Here is a 14,050-nt window from a genome sequence, read left to right as displayed (position 1 = left end):
GGCGGCGGCGAGTGCTGGGCGCGAGTGGGAGTGGCGCGCGCGCCCCCCGCCGCCCTGTCACTCCCCGCCGCGCTTCCTCCCTAGTCCCCTCCCTCCCTCGCTCCCTCTCTCCCTCCTTGCACTCCCCGGCTCCGGCCGCGCGCTGGCGGGGCTCCGCATTGCACACTCTGGGGGCGCCGCAGTGTTCGTGGGATGGGGCAGCGGGCTGCCGCTGGCGGCCGGAATCCGCGTGCAGCCGGGGTGAGTAGAGGCTGGCTTCCCGGGAGAGCACAAAAGGAGAGGGGTTTCCTGCTAGCCGCCCGATCTACTGCGGGGCCTCGACCAACCACGGAGTGACCTGAGTCCCTGCAACTACCCTCTGCTAGGACAGTCCTTTACCCCCACACCCTCCCGGCCCCCTGGTCGGCGGAGCTGAGATCCTCGCTTCTGCATGCCGCTCCGATGTTTTGCCTCCGAGTGGGTAGCCCGCACTGCGCGCAGCTTGGGCAAGTCCGGAGGGGCGTGTGTGTAGTCCCTGAGCGCTGGGGGTGGAATGGAAATGTCAGGAGCTGCCAAGTTCAACGCTGGAGGAATCTTCCCCAGAGTAATTCAGCACCTTCCCAGGGCCAAGCGTGCGTCCACCAGGAACTCCAGCCGGAGGGAGAACCCCGGGCGGCGAAGTGGCAGCACCCCACATGTTGCTGCGGGGTGGGCGGGGGTGGGATGGAGATGGGGGTGGGCGGTGGCCCGGCTTGCGCCCATCCAGAGCAGCTGCCGAAGGGGCGGTGAGGTGGGGCGCTTCCAGCCGTTGCGCGAACGCCCAAGGCCCTCCGATCACCCACTCGGGGGGAGTTTTGCGAGTGGGTCATTCACCCACGGAGCCAGAGCTTCGCCTGGGCTTGACTTGGCGACCTGCTTTTCTCTCCAGTAAGAGCAGTTCCGTTGATTACATTTGGCTAAACAGGCTAGCCTAAAGCTCTGGTGAATCTGACTCGCTCTGACTCCCCGCCCCAATCCCACTAGTTTCACGTCCCCAGCTCCTGCCCTCGGCATGGGGCATGGATCCTATTCATCTCCACGAGGTTCCAAACTGGATGTTTGAGCATGGTTGTATCCAGCGTGGGTCCCGGCATCTGAAGTGTCACAATGATTTGCCATTTCCTAGGGGATTCCAAAGACTTGTTATAATTTGGAGGAGGGAGTGTGGGGGAGAGGAAAAATTGAGGAAGGAGCAATGTTTAGGAGGGAATTTGTTGGTAGAATAGTGTTGATCTACCAGAACATATGACAAAAAGAATGTTAAGCTTCTCCCTCTGGTAACCTACCCAAGGTGTGACCTCCAAAATTCAATTTTCTTTGTCGGAGACTAGGGAGTTTAGATTCTCCAGGGGGAAGCTTATTTCTTGTTAAATTGACTTACAGTGACATCCACTCTGTTCTGTTCTGCTCTGGCCAGCCATTTCAGATGCCTTGATATTATTAGAGCAATTCCCTTAAAGACATTACATTTTCTTTCAGTGAGAGGAACTGGAAGTAGCTCTTTAAAATTTTGGATCTGCAGCTTATTTCTCTAGAAGACACTAATGGTTACTGTATATGTGTTCATGTGTACCAAGTTTGCAAAAGATATTTGTGCAATAGTCCATGAAATGGCTTAATACACATTTATGTTAAACCCATTTAAATGTAAAACATCTATCTGTTTTCAATTTTAGTTTCCACCTTGACCAAAGGCACCAGACTGAAACAGGACTTAAAAGAGGCTTCCTTGTTTAAAAAGAGATTTTGCAGGACTCAAGTCATGAGAACAAACAGTAAGCTTTCTGAGCTTGTGGCACACAAATGCTGTTAAAAATTGTGAATTAGTTTTTTGAGTTAAAAATGTCAGAAGTGCTTCCAAGCCAAAAAAGGTAGTTACAATGCATGGGTCTACCTTTTGAAGCTGTCCACAGTCTTTATGAGATGAATGTTTATAGCACAGAATGCATAAATGGGACTGATTATAGCAAATGATGCCAAGTAAAAAGCCATACTTTGCATCATGTTGTAAACTTCACAAGGCACACTGAGATCTACTATTAAAGTATCTGTGAGGAAGTCATATTTTCATCACCCCTGTTTTACAGGTGGAACAACTGAAGCTCTCAGAAGTTGAGTACTTTTCCAAGGTGAATAGCAGAGTTCAAGTTTTTTCCCCAAGTTCTTCCCTCTGTTGCTCCCTCTCTTCCTTCTTTCATGCTGGGCTTCCTTATTTCCTGGTTCTGATTTCTGTAGCTTTTTTTTTTTTTTTTACTATTCAACCCATGGCTACGGAACCATTATGTACCATTCTCAAAAGGCTTTTCTCTGCAAAGTACCACTTAGCTCCCACTGGATATGTGGGCTGATAAACATTTAGGGAGAAAGCTAATAATGGGTTTTAAGGAACTATGTTTTTCAAAGGGGCATATTATTTTTATTAATGAGTTGTTAAATATACAAGTAATCAAAACCCTAAAGAATGATGTCCTTATGGTGTTTTCGTGCTAAGTCACTTCAGCTGTGTCTAACTCTGCAACCCCATTGGCTGTAGCCTGCCAGGCTCCTCTGTCCCTGGGATTCTTCCAGGCAGGAGTACTGGAATGGGTTGCCATGCCCTTCTCCAGAGGATCTTTCTGAACCAAGTATCAAACCTGTGGCTCTTATGTCTACTTCATTGGCAGACAGGGTGTGTGTGTGTGTGTGTGTGTGTGTGTGTGTTTAGCACTTGCACCCCCTGGGAAGCCCTGTACTTATGTTGTGTGCTAAGTCACTTCAGTTTTATCCTCTTCTTTACCCTATGGACTGTAGTCTGCCAGGCTCCTCTGTCCATGGGACTTCCTAGGTAAGAATACTGGAGTGGGTTGCCATGTCCTCCTCCAGGAGATCTTCCCGACACAGGGATCGAACCCATGTCTCCTTGATTGCAGGCGGATTCTTTACTGCTGAGCCACCGGGTACTTAGGGTAATGCTTCAGAAAAATCAAGTGACAGTGGCAGAGATGTTTGAGAAATATGTAGGTCTGCAACTCTGTAAGTAGAAACTCCTCATACGTTTAATAGACAATTATAGTGAAGCTCTAATAAATGATTGTTTTGTTAGTGTCATTTGAATTTTAAAAAGAATTGAACAAAACATTACTTAAATAAACCCAGAACCACTCTGGGGGGTGGGGAACCCACTTATCAAAAGTCCTGAAATCCTCATTAACTAGTTTGCAAATGCAACAGAAGACATTGATTAAAGAGAAATCATGTTTTTACTTGCATAGCTAGCAATAAGGAGCTTACAGTTATCTGCCTACATGATTATTTATTAAAAATCCATCATTTGCAGATCTTTTCTTGGACAACTGTTGTTCAAGATACATTGCATAATATGTTACATAATATTTATTAAGATGAGTAGTATTAATTTTGTTTGCATTAATGTAGGCAGAAATATTTGAAGGGTCAGTTTACTAAATTAAGACAGTGGAGGGTGACAGATCCCAAACATACTAAAAATGAGGTAGCCAAAAATGAATGCGGACAAATTCTTGCAATGGATCCCCAAAATAATGATGAAAGACTCATATATTGTGAAATGAGAATTGTAGAAGTACCTGGCTTGCAGTGTACCAGACATACACTCAGATATATAAAAAGAGAACACAATGTAAATGAATTCTTAGCTTCTGCTTTTGCTGAATAATATTCCTATACCCAGGCTTTCTCAGGCAGTAAATGCACTGTAAATAATAGATTGAGAAATGGCAAGTGCCAAGGATATTCTCGACCTAATCAACAGACTAGATACTAAGTCTCCAAGATGGTCATCATCCAAGTGTGTTGAACCTTAGTGTGTAAGTGACAGCTCTCCAGGGCATTGGCTGGAAGACTTGAGGGGCTCTTGTCAGGGGAGGAGTTTCAGGGAGGACCCTGAAGCCATCAAGCCAGATCCATGTCCCTATGGACAACTGTGAGATCAGTGTTCAAAGTGAACATAGATTACAGTAATATAACTTATTTTGGAGAAAGGGGAAATCACGTGTTAAGAGTTTAAGGGAATATATTTGTAGCTAAAGTGTTGCAGAAAGGGTATGTGTTTTAAGCTTTCAGAAAGCTTGACTAGATTTCAAATCCTGGTTCTCTCCCTATTCAGGACTTTTTTGTTTGGCCAAGGAACAAGAAACAAACTGGAGATAAATAGACACTTTTCTGAGTGGACAGGTAGGCTCTTCTGGGAACTAGTTTGGGGATGGTTTTATTTTAACTTTTATAAATGTCTACAGATGGTATGTAGTTCTTAAGAGTAAGTGAAAACTATGCTGATAAAGTTGAACCATAGGAATAATTTAAAAGACAACCTAAATGGGAAGAAAAATAATAGAAGATTAAAGTCAAAATGGAAGATTGAAGATAAGTGTACTTGGGAAAAGCAATCCCAAGCACATTTGTAGGAAATGGTTTTAAATTCCATTCCTGTCAGCAGTCAAAATAGCTGGATAATATTCTCACAGCTCTCTTTTGAAAGATATGTCCACCAAGTTAAAGTCAATGTTAAGAGAAGGATATAAAATTTTATATTAGTGTGATACTATTAAAATGTGTAGTTGAGTAAGTTTGTATAAATTCTCTGTACTTATCTGTTCATCTTTCTATATAGAAAGAAATGCATCAATACATTAATAGTAATTGTCTCTGGGTATTATGAGATTATAGGGCTTCCCTGGTGACTCAGGCAGTAAAGAATCTACCTGCAATGCAGGAGACCCGGGTTTGATCCCTGGATTTGGAAGATCCCCTGGAGAAGGGAATGACTATCCACTCCAGTATTCTTCATGCAGAATTCTATGGACAGAGGAGCCTGGCAGTCTACAGTCCATGGGGCCACAAAGAGTCAGACACGACTGAGCAACTAACAGTACACTACTAGTGTGTATGAGATTACAAGTGTTTTTATTGTCTTCTTTTACTTAAGTACTTTCCAGATTTTCTTCAATGAACGTGTATTGCTCTTAGTAAAAAAGTATTATGAAAATAAGATATAGTGTTGTAGCCTATAGATTTCATATAGTCTTAAGAAAGGTTCATCTGATTATCATTTTTATGTCTTCTGCAAATCTGTAAGTTGAAAAAAGTGCCTCTATTTGCCCCATGAATTCCCTATATATGAAAGGCAGCAAGTTTAAATTTTTTTTTTTTTGTATTTGGTACTAAGAAAAAGTATGACTGAAGATGAACACTGTGCTTTCTTTAGATAGTGAGAACTGGGAAATGAAAAGACGTTCCATTTTTGCCATAATTATCAGGATATGAGAAGGACATGGCAACCCACTCCAGTATTCTTGTCTAGAGAATTCCATGGACTAGAGGAGCCTGGTGGGCTACAGTCCATGGAGTTGCAAAGAGTCGGACACGGCTGAAGTGACTTAGCACACAAGCAGGCACAATACCCTCTTCCCTGGGGGAAGGAAATGGCAACCCACTCCAGTATTCTTGCCTGGGAAATCCCATGGACAAAGGAGCCTGGCAGGTTACAGTCCATGGGGTCGCAAAGAGTCAGACATGACTTAGCAACTGCACCACCCACCACCGTCAGGATATGACGAACCAAGTTAATGGAAGTTGATATCTCTTGTAACAGTTGTGTTGACAAAGCTTCCAGCATCTCATAAGGGATGTGTCCAGTTTCCAGACTCGTGACCCTCAAAGAAGCCCAATGTATAATGTCCTCATTAGATAATTTTAGTTTTCTCTCAGTCTACTCATAATATATAACTGGTGACTAGTTACCATTAATAAGTAGGCTAATTGACATTTTTACCCTCTTGAGGTTGCTGCAAAGGAAGAGCTAGACATACCAGAAGTCAAATTCTCATGCACACAGTTACGAATACAGTGAACTTGGATTATTTTTCATGAAAATAAAAAACTAAAACACATCTGTTGATATTTGAAAGCAAGGGGGTTCAGACAGGAAGTAATAAGCTCAAAGACTATGTGTTAATAATACCTCTATCTCCTGTCCTACATCCCACTCACTCATCCTTACTCTCTCTTTCGCCAAGAGAGGATGAAGGCTAAAATTAAAAATAGATTCCAAAAAACATTGAGGTGTATGCCTAAATGATTACCACATAATGGACTGTTGGCAAAGCAGAAGCATTACAGAAGCATTGGGTGTGAAATCTTCATCTTTTCATAGACCTTTTAAAAACCATGGGTATAAGAATTCTTAAAGCCAGGATTGTCCTATGTCTGACATTTAAAAACAATCATGAATGTTACTTGAATTATCAAGTATCTCTAAGCATTCTAAATGATTAAATACAATACAGTTAGTGTGTTTGGGCAGTAGTATTTGGGGTGAACATTTTCAAAAATATATTGCTTAATATTTTTATGCTCTAAAAAGCAGGATAAATAAAGATTGCATTGTCCTTATCTTATTTCCCTCCTTCTTAAAAAGTACCAAATAGTATATAAACTAGCAAATGTACACATTGTTTGCATCACGATGCCTAGAAATACTTGTTTCTTTATTCCACCACCACTTCCCTGGTGGCTCAGACGGTAAAGCGTTTGCCTACAATGCGGAGACCCAGGTTTAATCCCTGAGTCGGAAAGATCTCCTGGAGAAGGAAATGGCAACTCACTCCAGTATTCTTGCCTGGAAAATCCCATGGACTGAAGAGCCTGGTAGGCTACAGTCCATGGGGTCGCAAAGAGTCGGACACGACTGCGGGACTTCACTTCACGTCACTTATGCCATTAAAGCAATTTAGATAATATACACTTACTTGCACTTGTAATAATAGCATTTATTACTCTACTTTTTATTTGTATGGCTTTTCATCTACAGGACTCTACCTGCTTATGAGGGATTATTGTTAGTTTTCCATTGGGAGAGAGAGCAGTGTAGAACAACCTTAGAAGCCAGAAATCTCCCATGTTGAAATTCCAGCCCCACCAGTTGCCAGACCTTAGGCAAGTGTGTCCTTAGGCAAATTATATAGTTTCCTCCAATTTAACTGGTTACTATTAACTAGCTGACTGACCTTTAGCAAGTTAGGCACCCAGTGTCTGGGCTTCATTTGCTTCAACTATAAAATCAAGGGGTTACACTAATTAAATTCCCAGGTGAGTAGGAACCAACATATATTTTTTGACATTTAAAACTACCCAATAATACTGATCTAATAAAACTGTGCCTTAATATTGGTATTTAGAAGAAACTGAGTTAACAAGACAGAGTTCTTGGAGATCTGTAACAAGAAATTTAAAACATCTAACATATCTCCCTGGAATTTGTTTTTTTCTTACTATGTAGATCCTTCCTGTTCTTTGACTTGATTATCCATGTAGAATACATTTAATTTCTTAAATTTTTTTTGTCTTAAAGATAGAAAAGTTGACTTTCAAGTGTTCTAAAAATATTAACTCTTAAAAATAGTGACTTTAATAGAAGTAATATTCTGCATTGATGTAGGGTCTTTCCATACAAGATCAAAGGAATGGTATTAGAAATACATGGGTTTTCTTTTATGTATAACTTCATAGAAAGATTTTCCTTGATGGAATTCTTTTAATTCATATTCCCAGTCACCCAACTGAATGGATCCACAGAAACTTTTGTAGCAATTCTAACTTGTCCTTGGTCAGACGTGTCCTTGGTCAGGAGTGTCCTTTCGTCCATTACTTCCCAACTGACAGTTCTTTTCAGTCCTTCAAGGCCTAGTTCAAACGCAGTCCTCCCAAAGAAGTCTTTTCTCTTGATTTACATCAATGTACATTTTTCTCTTTTACTGTATTTCATAATAGCGTACTGATTTTTACATTCTAGCTTATGATATACATCATGTCTTATTTCTGTTGAATGCTTGCATGAGTACATTGTCTTGTACAGAGTAAGCCTTCAATGAGTGTGTTGAAGAGACTTACTGCTTTCATAGAGAAAAAGCTATAAAGTTTAGGGATGGGCTGGGGGGTAGGGAGGAGGAAGAGGGGGAATTGCAGAAGATTGATTTAGATGGAAGAGATAGGTTGTGGTTTTGTGTGTGCTGTGTGTGCTCAGTCATGCCTGACTCTTTACAAGCCCATGGACCATATCCCATCAGGCTCCTCTGTCTGTGGAATTTTCCAGGCAAGAATACTGGAGGGGGTTGCCATTTCCTACTTCAGGGGATCTTCCCAACCCAAGGATTGAACCAGCCTCCCTTGAGTCTCCTGCATTGGCAGGTGGGTTCTTTACCACTAGTGCCACCTGGGAGGCCCCTTTGGCTTTGTAGTTTATGACAATTGCCATGTGCCTTTAGTCCCTGAATGTCTACCAAGAGCAAACAAATACTGCCAACTGTGACTGTTCTCCTCAAAGACCCTTCCTTGCTTTTGTTTCCTAGGAATACACTCTAGGTATTGAGGGTCTTTACAGAACAGACTCTAAGCCATCAATCACTATGACCAGGACTTGAGAAAGTTAGATAAGCCATCTGCTCACCTGAAAATAAAAAGCTGGCTATTTCACACTTTCACACTAAGCTGTACCATGCTTTTTAGAAGTGTATAGAATTAATTTCTGCTAAACAGAAAAGTTCAAGGAAGAAAATAATCATTTCTTGTCAGCCACATTTAATTATTCATATCTAATTCCATACTACCTTATTAGCATTCTTTTTCTCTAGCTTACATGGTGGCTACCTAGCTATATGTATATAGCATATGTTCAGTGTGTTTGATCTTTATCCTTAATAGAATAAAACAGAAGACAATATATCAAACTTGCCATATATAGGTAAAGATATACAAAATCCTTCTTAGCTATTGAAAACTCTTTGAATGAGTTTTCAACACATAATTAGGGCTGATACTTTTTAAGTAGAGAACCAGACAAGGCTAGATCTGTTTAATCTCAAATAGCCAGGGTTCTTCTTCCTGTTCCATTGTCATATGTTGGAATGACAGCCAGCTGACTTAAAATGTGGTTTTAGGTCCGTCTAGTCAAAGCTATGGTTTTTCCAGTAGTTGTATGGATGTGAGAGTTGGACTATAAAGAAAGCTGAGTGTTGAAGAATTGATGCTTTTGAACTGTGGTGTTAGAGAAGACTCTTGGGAGTCCCTTGGACTGCAAGAAGATCCAGCCAGTCCATCCTAAAGGAAATCAGTCCTGAATATTCATTGGAAGGACTGATGTTGAAGCTGAAACTCCAATACTTTGGCCACCTGATGGCCAAAGAACTGATTCATTGGAAAAGACCCTGATGTTGGGAAAGATTGAAGGCAGGAGGAGAAGGGGATGACAGAAGATGAGATGGTTGGATGGCTTCAGGAACTCAATGGACATGAGTTTGAGTAAACTCCAGGAGTTGGTGATGGACAGGGAGGCCTGGTGTGCTGCAGTCCATGGGGTCGCAAAGAGTCGGACACAACTGAGCGACTGAACTGAGGTAAGATGTGGCTGGATTAGCATCAACTCCACCCAGTTCTGAGAAACAGCTCAGGGTTCATTTTCTACTGCTGCCAATAGTGTTATTCTTTGGTAGAACCAAACCAGGCAAGTAAAAATCAACAGGATTCAAAAAATGTTTTTCCCATCAAAGCTGTTTAGAAGCTCAGCTTTCTAAATGACAGGCAATGTGTATCCTATAATAGAATAGCAGTTTAAAGAGAGGTACTGTTTGTAATGGAAGTTTCTTAGCTTGAAAAGTATGTCATAGAGACCATTGTTAAAGGGGGTAATTTTCAGCTAGGTTAAACAAATTTAAGAAATGTTGTATGCTGTAGCACCTACAAGACGTTGTAGGCAAATGGGTAAACTCATTTCTACAGCTTCTGGGCAGTTTTGACATTGCACGAGGGCTTCAGATCTCTCCTGGAACAATGTACTGTATAAGGTTGAACATGGGAAATGGGAAGCAGAAAAAGAGTACAGAAAAGAAGGAGCTGGAGGAATTACAATAAGGAAAGGATCACCTACTTTATAACCAATTGAAGAAAACTTTCCAGTCTTATCTCATTCCAGTCTTATCTGGGGAAGTCCTAAAATAAACAGAAATAAAATTGAAAAGAGCCACAAAGTTCTGTCTGCCTTAGGTTATCTTGTGTTCCTACCATATCCTCCATTAGGGCAATTCTGGTGCTGAGTCAGTCTCAACTCTAGAGTCTAAAAGATCACTGTTAAAAGGCTTCCATGAGGATTTCTCTGGTGGTTCAGTGGTTAAAACTCCATGCTTCTAACACAGGGGGCACAGGTTTGATCTCTGCTCTGAGAACTAAGATCTCACTTGTCGCAAGGCATGGCCATAAAATCAAAAATGGCTTCCCTGAAGCACATGTTGGCCAATCAATGAATCCAGCATATTGGTCAAATAGACAAATAAAAGTTGAGGGAATCAAAGAGTCCAAGGTGATTGAGACAGAGATACAGAAGAGGCGATGATTTTGTGGTGAGGTATGGGTAGAAACAAAAAGATGTTGGGGTCTTTGCATGTTTCCCATTTTTAATTTAATCTCTCATCTGGCTATTTGCTGAATTATCAACCACTAATTCCTTCCTGTCAAGGCTATGGTTTTTCCAGTAGTCATGTATGGATGTGGGAGTTGGACTATAAAGAAAGCTGAGTGCAGAAGAATTGATGCTTTTGAACTGTGGTGTTGGAGAAGACTCTTGAGAGTCCCTTGGGACTGGAAGGAAATCCAACCAGTCCATCCTAAAGGAGATCAGTCCTGGGTGTTCATTGGAAGGATTGATGTTGAAGCTGAAACTCCAATATTTTGGCCACCTGATACGAAAAACTGACTCATTTGAAAAGACCCTGATGTTGGGAAAGATTGAAGGTGGGAGGAGAAGGGGACTACAGAGGATGAGATGGTTAGATGGCATCACTGACTCAATGGACATGAGTTTGGGTAAACTTGGGGAGTTGATGATGGACAGGGAGGCCTGTTGTGCTGCAGTTCATGGGGTCGCAGAGTTGGACACGACTGAGTGACTGAAGTAAACTGAATTCCTTCCTGGGTTTTGGCCAAGCCAGGTAACTTCTTTGAATGTCTCTTTTCTCATTTGTAATATGATTGTACATGCACATCTAGAGCAGGGTCTGCAGGAAGAGATACTGGTTCCTTGGGATATCTGGCGGGGGGAAAAGTACAATGGTCAAAAATGTTTGGGATACAATGGATTAACTGCTTTTCAACTGTAAGACTTTTCAGAACTTTTAGTAAGTAAATCATCATTCTACATACCTGAAAGGAGGTGTACTCTTCAGTGAATCCCAAACCTGTTTGCCAATGGAACCCATTGAGAAGGTGCATCTTTTGAGTCAGTGTCCTGTGCAACAATACTGGACTGGCTGTTGCCTGAGATTGTTCTCGGTTTTAAATTCTGTGAATGTACAGCTATGTAGTATGTCTTTCTTTCTGTTTCTTTTCTAGCTAACTCCTTGCCTCTCATCTTGAAGAATTTTTGTGTTGTATAAACCTTTTGATCAGAAATGTACTGTTAGAAAAATCCCTGCATCTACTTTAAGATCACATTGAGACAGTGCAAACCTGCAAGCCGTGCACTTTCCCCAAACTTGTGTATTTTAGATGACATAAAGTCACAGGCAGTCAGAACACAAAGAACAAATTCCCTCAGTACACACACCCTAACAAAAATATTGAAATGTTTATTAATAGAGAAGAATAGAGAGGGGATATTTCACAAAGGAACAATTTATAAAAGACCCAGATTTCATCCTGGCAGAGGCATTTCTGAGCAACGCAGTGCAATTAATCTCAGAGTTGTAGCATAAAGATGAAATAATGAATACTGAAGGTATATGAAATGTACACTGCCCTTCCCCTCCTCTTCAGGATTACAGGCAACGTCTAGCATACCTCTCCTCGCCAGCAGCAGTCTTGGACTTTCTGTTTGGCTCCTGCCAGGTTCCTCCTTTGCTGGATGAGGAGCTGGTAAAAGGCACAGTTATTTGGGGAGGCAGAGGCGGCCGGAGCCCAGGGTGCAGCATGGCTGGGTCTGGATCCTTGTGCTGAGGTAACTCACCTTTCAGAGGTTGTTAGCGGTCGGGGGTAGAAGGGGGAAACAGGACTTAATTCTGGGTTAGAAAGCAGTAATAAGGATTCACAATGTTTTTTTTTTTTTTTTTGTCATCATTGCACTTTGTGAATTCTCTGAAATTAGAATTAATCCAAACCTCTACAGGTAACCCACAGCAGACAACTTTCAGTGGGCTCTGAATTTAGTTTTCTTTCTGTGTTTTTAAAGAAATAATTTATTAGATAATGTTAGGATACAAAAGCCAAAATAGGATAATAATTTCTCTTTTACAATTAAATTTACATGTGGTTTGTCTATCCTCCACCCTTATTTAAAAATTTTAAGAATATTTGTCAAATGTTCTCTTATTTGAATTCAGGTTTATCTCTGATGAAACATCAATATTCCTATTTAGTTTTTCTTGTCTTGTTAAAAGAATTGGAATTAGTTGTATGCATTTAATTATATTTTTAAACTCTAAATTGAGATTTGAAATTTGGTAAAGAATTTCTAACTATTTTTTCCCCAAGTGATAATATACATATTATGATATTGGCTTGACTCATAAGACTCACGTTTCCTCACCTTTTTGAGTTGTCTCAGTGAGGATTCCAAGTGGCACTGTGCCTAGATTTTTTAATTCAGCTTTCTCATATTTAGAGGCTGTCTTTTCTCTTCCCTAAACATTTGAGCAGCACTTTAGTTCATTGCACATTGCAAGCACTAGCAAAACTAGATGCTCAGCAGATATCTAAAGAGAGAGAGTCTCCCTACTCTATCAGTGTTTGCTGAATAAATAAAACAGATTAGTTAATGAGCAGTGCTTCCTGTAACTGTCACCACTGTCATGCCAGTAATGTAACCATTATCTACTATACAGGCTGTTTTTCTTAACAATTAAAAGTAAATTTTTTATACCCTGCCAACATAATGCTAATTAGTGTTTAATGTTCATTTTCCTGTTTCAGAAGATACATAGATAAAAGAATTCTACTTAAAAAGTTTTGTACAGGTTTCACCAAACCAAACAGATGTAGTTGGTTCTGTACTGCAGCAGCTCAGTGAAGTTTGGAGGAGACCTGAGTCTTCCCCATAGGAATGAGATGCTCTCTGCAGAACTGAACCTAAGGGCCTTCAAACCACTGAGTAGGGTTTGTTTTGGCATGCTACTGCATTTCCCCTTTGGAATGCTCAGTCAGTTCAGGTATGCTGATTTCCATAAAGCTTTCAGCATAAAGTTTGAGTCATCTTTTGTGAAAAAGAATCTCGTTTGCATTGGGTCTGTACTTGATTGTTGATATTGTATAGTCTGTGCTGTGGATGTGTAGAAAGACTAGGCATTTTTTAGACTTCTTGACTAGTAAGTCTCCTTTGTTAAAGATTATTTGTTTGAAAAAGGAAAAAAACTCATAGATGTAGAAAAAAAAAATACTAGAGGTTACCAGTGGAGAGAAGGAATGGGGAAGGGGCAGGACAGGGGTAGGGAATGAAGAGGTACAAACTATTATGTATAAAATAAATAAGCATAGTCAAGGCTGTGGTTTTTCCACTAGTTGTGCATGGATGTGAGAGTTGGACTATAAAGAAAGCTGAGCACTGAAGAATTGATGCTTTTGAACTGTTGTGTTGGAGAAGACTCTTGAGAGTCCCTTGGACTGCAAGGAGATCCAACCAGTCCATTCTGAAGGAGATCAGCCCCGGGATTTCTTTGGAAGGAATGATGCTAAAGCTGAAACTCCAGTACTTTGGTCACCTGATGCAAAGAGCTGACTCATCTGAAAAGACCCTGATGCTTGGAAAGTTTGAAGGCGGGAGGAGAAGGGGACGACAGAGGATGAGATGGTTGGATGGCATCATGGACTCAGTGGACATAAGTTTGAGTAAACTCTGGGAATGGACAGGGAGGCCTGGTGTGCTGCAGTCTATGGGGTCGCAAAGAGTCGGACACGACTAAGAATGACTGAACTGAACTGAAACAAGCTACAAGGTTATATTGTTCAACACAGGGAATATAGGCAATATTTTATAATA

At 41.0% G+C, this 14,050-nt stretch overlaps 1 protein-coding gene across 2 annotated transcripts in view; it reads left to right on the top strand.

Moving 5' to 3' along the window:
- The first annotated feature begins 80 nt into the window (after positions 1–80).
- LYPD6 (LY6/PLAUR domain containing 6) overlaps positions 81–14,050 on the top strand; it is a 133,573-nt gene continuing 119,603 nt past the window's right edge. The window contains exon 1 of one of the 2 annotated variants that reach the window (XM_027561163.1): positions 81–240. The gene's annotated coding sequence lies outside the window, so the exon portion shown is untranslated. Of the gene's footprint in view, positions 241–2,127; positions 2,148–14,050 lie in introns of those variants that run through there. The other variant, XM_027561171.1, reaches the window with a different exon arrangement.

This window comes from Bos indicus x Bos taurus, chromosome 2 (assembly GCF_003369695.1).
Source record: "Bos indicus x Bos taurus breed Angus x Brahman F1 hybrid chromosome 2, Bos_hybrid_MaternalHap_v2.0, whole genome shotgun sequence".
In the NCBI taxonomy this organism is placed as follows: Eukaryota; Metazoa; Chordata; class Mammalia; order Artiodactyla; family Bovidae; genus Bos; species Bos indicus x Bos taurus.
This window is presented reverse-complemented; position numbering and strand designations above follow the sequence as displayed.